Source organism: Rhinolophus sinicus, chromosome 5 (genome assembly GCF_057876585.1).
Source record: "Rhinolophus sinicus isolate RSI-liver-muscle chromosome 5, RSI-T2T, whole genome shotgun sequence".
NCBI lineage: Eukaryota > Metazoa > Chordata > Mammalia > Chiroptera > Rhinolophidae > Rhinolophus > Rhinolophus sinicus.
The window spans coordinates 30,626,626-30,635,757 of NC_142505.1; positions in this window are offsets into that span (position 1 = coordinate 30,626,626).

The following is a 9,132-nucleotide window of genomic DNA, read 5'->3' on the forward strand; positions in this document are numbered from 1 at the left end:
TCCACAGAAGTCCTTTCACCTCTTTATTAGGTCTGACCAATGTGACATGGATTTTAGTGGCTGAGCGGGATACAAACAGGATATTTGAAGTAGAAAATGGGGAGCAGTATGATGTAGAAGGATAAGCGTGGGCTTTTTTTATCAGAAGTCATTTGGAATTGTGACCTCATCACTTACCTGTTTGAACCTCAGATTCCTCATTTGTGGAATGGGGGCAGGTGTACTGAGAAATGTATCTACTGGAGGTCGTTGATCCAGGGTAAATCATATGCCTGACAGATGGGAGTGACACTCTAAAGAAAGCTGAGCAGGCTGACAAGGACCCCGGCCTTGTCAGAAAGAAAAGGTCTCTCTCCCTTTGCCAGTTGGCTGGGGGAACATCTGTGAAAGAGGCTAACTGTTTCCTCCAAACACAACTTGAAGTTGTCTTCAGCCACAGGAGCAGTTATAGCCTCAAATTCCTACCCCATAAAGGAAAGCCTGCAGGAGTTTTCACCTGGAATATTTAAAGCTGGCCTAACGATATGCCTACCTCTGACACTGAGCAAGGTAACCTCTCAGTGACCCCGCTTTAAAATATACTGGTTGTAAAATATACTTCTAGTTAAATGAATAAGGTGACACAGTCCATCACAGTTTTAGCTATGAGCCAGTGAATTGGATTAAGAAACAAACAAAAAAGCCGAGCATTATAAATACATGGCTGTAGTCCCACTGTCTCAGTTTCCGTGTGTTCATTGTCCCTAAGCATACCTCCATTATTGCACCCCCAGATTAAGACAGCAGAGAAGCAGAGTCTCTCACAATTTGGGTGTCCAGGGACCCAGGAAAGCAAGGGCATGGCTTAGTAGCAAAACTCAACAACAGCATTTGTTGAATTGCAGACTATAGAGAGTCAACTAATACTGCCTATCAGGCAACAACCTTAGAAAGGTAGTGAGTACTGGTTAGCAGTACTGTAGAAAATAGCATAAGTACTGTAGTACTATAGCGTGGTATCTGTATAGTGTATATTATGTATGGTATTGGTATATAGTATACCCAATGCCATGTACCCTATGCTATGTATTTCTTTTGAATTTTTAATATATACTGCACAACATAGTACTACATACATACTAGATACAATGATATTAATATATTACAGGATTTGGAATATGAACATCTAAGTTCAAGTCCAGAACTTGCCCAATTCAAACTCCAGCTTCTCTGAGCCTCAGTCTTCACATCTCTAAAGTTGAGATCCTACTACCTACGGCACAGGGCTGCTGCCAGGATTAAAAGAGATCGTGTGAGAATGCTTTGTTTACTACAAAGTGCCAGTCAAGTGCTAGTTATTTCTAGTTTATAGTCTCCAAGAAAATGATCGCTCCCATGATTATCGTTAAATCCAAACTCCTTCAAAAGGGCTGTCGTTTTTAAATCTTGGTATCCTTGAAAGGGCCCAGGATTTGGATGTGTCGCCACCCGGTGGCGCTAGATGCCAAATATGCCAATTGTCTTCAACCCCCATCTTTATTTCAATTCTAGCCTGTCCCGTGTTTTCTGTCATTGAAGAGGAAGGAAAATACTCACAAATGTGTTTTCTAGGTCAACTTTAGCTCATAAGATCAACGTTGGCCTCACTGTGGGAATAAGAAAGCCAGGGAGATTGCATCCAGCCTTCAATCTACTTTGCTTACTGAAAGTAGTTTGCTCTCAAGTAAAGTTAGGCTGCCTTTTTAGGCAATGGGCATGAAAGAGTCTGCAAAGTCCTCATGCCAGGCGCATTGGGGAACATAAGTATTATATATGCTGGACACCAATCAAGGATCCTAAATTTTTTTATTGTGGGTAAATCAAATATCCCTTTGCACGTCCCTCATCGCTAAATGGTTGGGGATTCATTTTTCCTGTTGCTCAGGATTAAGGCAAAGCATGAAAAGGAACTGCAGCGTGGATGCTTGTTTGCCTCATACATTATCCATCGTTATCACTGATAGCATTTGGTTCCCTATTTCACAGTTGTCAACGAAGGAAGGGAAAATTGTGAAATAAAGCATGTATACCAAGAGAGTGTTTTGCAGGACCATGTTTGCTGTTGGGGAGCAAATATTTAATACAAACTTAAATAGGCTCTGCTACTGAAACCAAATTTCCATTAAAAATAAAATTAGCTTTTTTTTTTTTTTTTTTTTAACTTTCCTTTTTGCTCTTTTCAAATGTGGAGCATTTTATCAAGTAGTGTTCAACAGGTGCTAGGCAAACGGCACTGTGGGGTCCTTCTGGCAGTAGTACCAACGGCTGGGGAAGGACGACGCTGGGGGCACATACAGAGACGCAGAGAGACAGCCCAGCCATATCTTCACTAAGCCATAGTAAAATAGCCTGGAAGCTAAACACAAACAGACAGAACACCAAAGGAAAGAAAAAGAGGAAGAAAGGCTACGGAAAACCTGAATGTGGCAACTGTCACCATCATTTGGAAGGATATTTGCACATTTTTCCAGCAGAGGTGTCATGTGCTGTGGTCTGGGGCATGGTTGTGGAGATGAGAACATAACACATAGCTCCTCTGGCGTATCTTACCAAGCATGTCTAGATCAGTAAGAAAAGTACCAAGACTAGCAAAATGAGACAATTCCCAGAGGAAATACAACTGCTAAAAAAATGGACAAAATGGTTAACTATAAATAGAAATAATTATGAGTTAAATTGAGACTACCTTTGTTGCCTATCAAATGTATAAGGCTTAAAAATGATACTATTCAATGCTGATAAAGGAGTAGTAGCAAGATTGATTATGGAGGTGCAAAAGTATGGTTTCTCTAAAATAGCACTGTCCTCTAGAACTTTCTGAAATGATGGATATGTTCTCTGTCTGCATTGTCCAATATGGTAGCCACCAGCCCCGTATGGCTGTTGTGGACTAAGGCTGGTGGCCAGTGCAACAGAGGAACTGATTTTAAAATTACATTTAAATTTAAATGTAACTAGTCACATGTGGCTACGTGGCTACCACACTGGACAGCATAGGGCTAGTACACAAGTAGTCATCGTATAGCAAATCCATAAATCTGTACATAAACTTTGATCCAGTAATCCCATAGTTAGGAATCCAATTTAAGGAAACAATCAGGTGTTTATACAAAGATTTCATCACAGTGCTATTTAGAGTAATGAAAAGGTGGCAACAGCTCAGATGTTTAAAAAACAGGAGATTGATTATATAAATTATAGTATGTGTTAGAATATGGTGCAATCATTGAAATTATTTTGAAAATTGTTAATATAAATAAATGCTCATTATAAAATGTAATATAAGAAAGCTAGACTATAGAACTATACATAAGAATGGTTTGAATTGTGTTTAATAATAAATATTGTAAAAGGATAGGTTGATGATATATTTTTTAAAATACACAAGAAGGAACCAATCCAAAATGGTTACAATATATAGTTCAGAGTTGTTCAATTACAGTTGATACTTTTTCTTCTTTAAACTTGTCTGAAATTTTCATGTTTTCTGTAATGAGAATATATGTTTTTACATTAAGAAAAAAAGTATTCTAATATCATATATATATATATATATATATATATATATATAGAGAGAGAGAGAGAGAGAGAGAGAGAGAGAGAGAGAGAGAGAGAGAAGAGAGAGGAGAGAGGAGAGAGAGAAGATTTATTATAAGGAATTGGCTCGCACAATTATGGAGGTAAGGGGATGGGGGAATGACTCAGCACATTCCTGACCCAGGCTTAAAAGCCAGGGCTCTGTTTATTCTCAGAGCTGCAAATATCCACTTGGCTCCTTTTAGTGACTGAATTGTGTTGCCCTACTCCCACCTCTGCTCCCACCCCACCCCCACTCCTTTAATTCATGCTTTGTAGCCCTAACCCCTACTGTGACTGTATTTGAAGATAGGGCCTTTTAAAAGAGGTAATTAAGCCTAAATGAGGTCATAAAGGTGGGCCCTAATCCAACAGGACTGGTGCCTGATAAGAAGAGGAGAGACACCAGGGATTTTCCTGCAGAGAAAAGGCTATGTGAGGACAGCAAGAAGGTGGCTGTCTGCAAGCCAGGAAGAGAGGCCTCAGAAACCAAACTTGATCTTGGACTTCAAGCCTCCAGAATTGTGAGAAAATAAATGTTTGTTGTTTAAGCTCCCCAGTCTGTGGCACTTCATTATGGCAGCCCAAGCTAACTAGTACAGCTCCTAACCTGGGAATGGAATGGGACCTCTGATTTCTAGGCTGACTGTTTCTGCCTTAACAGAAGACTTTCAGTACACAGAGATCTCCCTCAGGGTGTGCTCAGCAATGTTTGGCTGTCCCCCTGAGGCCAGGGGAGGAGACTGTCCTCTGACCCAGGTAGTTTTTATGGGAAGACCAGAGAAAAGGGCCACGCTAGGTGGTATTTGTGATAGCTCAGGGCTGCTGATTGTTACTTGGTAAGATTAGTTTGAATTCCAAGACTTGACTTTCAGGAGCTGTGTTCTTGCCTCGCGGCTTCCTCTTGGCAGCTATACCCGGATATCATCTGCAGCTACTCAGCCTCATTCCTGCCTTTCTCCATTCTCCTCTATCTCAGGGGCTGCAGCCTGGAAGCTACATTTCCCAAACTTCCTTGCCAGCTGGTTCCTTGCCGGTTACGTTCTGTTAGTGCAAATCACTTGTACGAGGTTGGTTGGAGACAGAAGGAAGGAAAAGCCTTTTTTTCTTCTTTTTTTTCTGTTTGTGACATTAGCAGCAGCTGTGGTAGGTGGTTGTAGGGTCCAGGGGAGGGTCCAGCCATGGTGGCCAGGGTAAGAGCTCCAGCAGTTCTGTAGGTCTTATACCGTGAACCAGGTAGGCTTTGGCTTTCTACTCAGTGGGAGAAATGATGAATTTAACGGTGGCAGCAACAGCAGCAGCACTCCAGATGCATCCACGGTAATGAGTGCATGTTCATGGGCTCTGGGTAAAACTTCTCTCTCCCCCTTTTGCTTCCATGTTTTGGCATATGTCAGAATTTCCTTCTTTTTTAAAGCTGAATAATATCCCATTGTATAGACCACATTTTGCTTATCTATTCATCTGTTGATGGACACTTGGGTTGCTTCCATGTTTTAGCTATTGTAAATAATGCTGTTATGAACGTGGGTGTGCAAATGTCTCTTAGAGCAAATAACTGCTTTTAAGTTTGACGTTTATAACCAGAAGTGGAATTGTTGGATCATGTGGTAAGTATATTTTCAATTTTTTGAGGAACCACCGTACTGTTTTCCACAGAGGCTGGACCACTTTACATTCACACTGTTTGTATGAATGTGAGCACAAAACAAAAAACCAACACAAAGGTTCCAATCATTGGTTTCTTAATAACATTGCTTTCCCCTTGGAGTCATGGAAAAAAACTGTGAACCTAGCAAAAGTGGTCTGAATATAAAAGGCCTTGGATGCCAGATAAACACTGTGCGTTTTACACCATTCACACTCAGTGTCCGTTCTTGCATTGTTGAATTGTAGGAGCTATGCTAAGGTGACATATCTTCTGTCCCTGATTGGGTTCCTGCACGTCTCCGGTTCTAATCTTACCTTTTCCACTACTAGTGGGTAAGTCATGTGCCTCTCTAGGCCTCAGTTCCCCCATCTGTAAAATAAAGTGATTGAATTACATAGTTGGTAAGTATAATTTAGCTGTGAAACTATTTCCGATATTACCTCTTCAGTAATATATCATAACAGAATTTTCTGGAGTGAGTGACAACTCAAAAGCTGGAGAAATTATTGGAATAATTGGGGGTCTTTGGCAGGGTCGCAGTTTAAAAATCCAAGGATTAGTCTCAGCCCACAGATAGTTGGCTGATTGGCTTAATATTTTTAAAATTTTTTGGATTTGAATTCTTATAATTATGGATACAGAAGAGTTTTAAATAATGTAAGACTATTAAATGTCGCTCAATAGCAGTAAATTTGAAAACCTAGTAAAACAGATTTCTCTCAAAATGCAAAATACCAAAATTGACATAGGAAAAAATGGAAAATTTAAATAAACCAATTACTATAGAAATTGTTAGAAAGGTAATGATATTTGATGTTGAAAAGGCATCGATTGGTGGGAATGCAGATTGGTGCAGCCACTATGGAAGGCAGCGTAGAGGTTCCTCAAAAAATTAAGAAGAGAATTACCATATGACACAGCAATCCCTCTCCTGGGTATCTACCAAAAAAATCTGAAAACATTTATCCATAAAGATATATGTGCTCCAATGTTCATTGCAGCTGTATTTATGGTGGCCAAGACATGGAAACAACCAAAGTGTCCTTCGATAGATGAATGGATAAAGAAGATGTACACAATGGAATACTACTCTGCCATAAAAAATGAAATAGTGCCATTTGTGACAACATGGATGGATCTTGAGATTATTATGCTAAGTGAAATAAGTCAGACAGAAAAAGTTGAGAACCGTATGATTTCACTGATGTGTGGGATATAAAACTGAAAACAACAAAGGAACAAGACAAACAAATGAAGAAACAAAAACTCATGGACACGGACAATAGTTTAGCGGTTACCAGTGGTTGATGACAATGAAAGGGATCAAGTATATGGTGATGGAAGGAGAACTGACTCTGGGTGGTGAACACACAATATGATATATAGGTGATGTATTACGGAATCATATACATGAAACCTGTGTAACTTTACTAACCATTGTCACCCCAATAAAAGGCATCAAGATGAAATGGCTGCATAGCTGAATTTTATCTTACCTTTTAGATACAGATAATTACAATGTTATTCAAATCCTTGCTACTTAAAATATGCTCCAAAGACCAGTGGCATCAGCATCAACTGGGAGCTTGTTGGAAATACAGAATCTCAAGCCCCCACCCAGATCAACTAAATTAGACCCTGCATTTTCACAAGTTCCCTGAGTGATTTGTGTGTATGTGAACATTTAAGAAGTACTAGGCTAGGGTAGTGATTCTCAGCCTTGGCCGAACATTGGAATTATCTGCCGAGTTTTTAAAAAAATACTGGCATTCTGATTATTGATCAGGGGCATGGCCTGGGCTGCTGCATTTTAAAATACTCGCCAGAGGTTGAGAATCAGAGATCCTAGGTCATAGAAAAATATGGAAAGCTTTAAGAAATAAAGCTGATGAAGAATGTACCCTTCAAAATAATAACAACAAAAAAAAAAAACCGCTACAGACCAATCTCATTTATGTTAAAAATAAAAATCTGGGACTGATACAAAAAATAATACATTAAGACCAAGCACAGTTTATTTCAGGAATACAAGCAGCAGTGTGCTGGTTTAACAACCAGATCTCTGGGAAAGAGAAAAGAAGTCCTGATTTGTAGGATTTGTCAATTCCTGTGGTGTAAATATTCCTACCATAACTAATTTTAACCATAGTTAATTTTAAGCTAATTTTGCTTCTAGCAAAGAATGGTGCTAATTTTAAGCAGTCAACATGACCTCAACCGGCTTGGAAATTCCTGAAAATTAAACAATTGACCCTCACAAGCTTGTAAGAGTTGGCTGCCTCACACGCTAGAGGTTGATTCAGAGTTAGGAAAGGCACCAATGAATCCATTCCATCACTACGTTAAAGAACAGAAATCACAATATCATATCACAAACATGTTTAGGACGGGATGCCTTAGCTGGGCTTGATCTCCGCGTTGGCACTGGCTGCACCCCTCCATGTTATCTTGCACCAGCTGGTGTTGCACATTTCCCTGACCTGCTGATCCCTGAGGACACCTGCTTTGCTGCCAGGTTAGGCCTAGCCCAGACTTGCTGGGGCCATTCCGCCCTTTGATCCAGGGAAGGCCTAGCTAGGCCTGATCGGGTCCTTTGGAGGTGGATGACAAAGGTGTTACCGTTCCTCTTCATTTTTCAACAGACAGAGTTGGCAGGGAAAGTGCACTGCTTCCTTAATCCGTGGATATCCTGCTTCAGACAAGGTTGCCCTCTGTCAATCGTGAAAGGAATGGAAGCGAGAAGGCAGGGGCTCACCTAATGTGCCTGGGAAACAGGATGGCTTTCCTGCCCCTGCGACGGTCTTGGCTTGCCCCCATGTCCCCATGGTTCACCCACTCTGCCCTGCGTTTCCTTACATCCTTGGCTTACTCATGCCAGTCCCTCCTTCTTGGAACTAGGATCTCTGATATCTTTCCAGTAAATTCCCATTTTGTTTAGATATCCAGAGTCCATTTTCATTGCTACGGAACTATTCCTGAACACAACCATTACTCTCTCTTTTTTTTTTAACCACCATTACTCTTACCAAGAGGGCTGACTAGTACAGGAATCCAAATTGCTGTTCCTGTTAACTATGGTGACAATTACCAAACAAATTCACTTTCTGGCCTTGTACTAGGATCCTGGGGCAGTGGGGTTATCAGCAGCCAGTTCTTCCAGGTTTGCCGGTTCTTCTGGGTTACCAGGTGGCTTCAGGGTTTCCCAAAGAGCTGCTGCTGGGAACAGTTGTGTTGTGCAGTCGCTGCCTCTCAGAGGTTATGTTCCTGGGAAAACCATGAGGCAGCCTGTGAGCTTTCTCCTCCCGAAACTGCTCTCTCCACCTTGTAGGAACAACGCCACCCTCTTTTCTAGCAAAGAGTGGTGAGGGGTTGACAGAGATTCTGCTACAGAAGCTTGTTTATTTTCAGTGGAACAGATTTTATTTATTGATTCAGCTAACAATCATTGAGCACCTATTATTGCCCCTTGTGCTGGGGATACAGCAGCGAACCAGGCAGATATAAACCCCTGAGCACTATATTCCATCAGGAGAAGGAAAAACTGACAAAAACAGCCCTAAAAATAAATAAATAAATAAATAAATAAGATGATTTTAGGTCGTCATAAGTGACAGGGAGAAAGTAAGCGTGTAAGAGGAACAGAGAAGAACAGCTCAGAAAAACGGAAGGGCATGCTGGGGATTGAAAGGAACAGAGCTGAGAGAGGAGGACGAGTGGCCTTGTGAAGAAGAGCAGCTGGAGCTTTCCAGACAGAGGGAGCAGCAAGTGGAAAGACTGAGGTGGGAATGGACTCCTATCACAGGGATGCAAGTGACAGGGCTGGTGCAGCTGGAGCAGTGAGCAGAGGCGGGCAGCTGCTGGCGACTGAGCACTGAGGCATTGCGTTT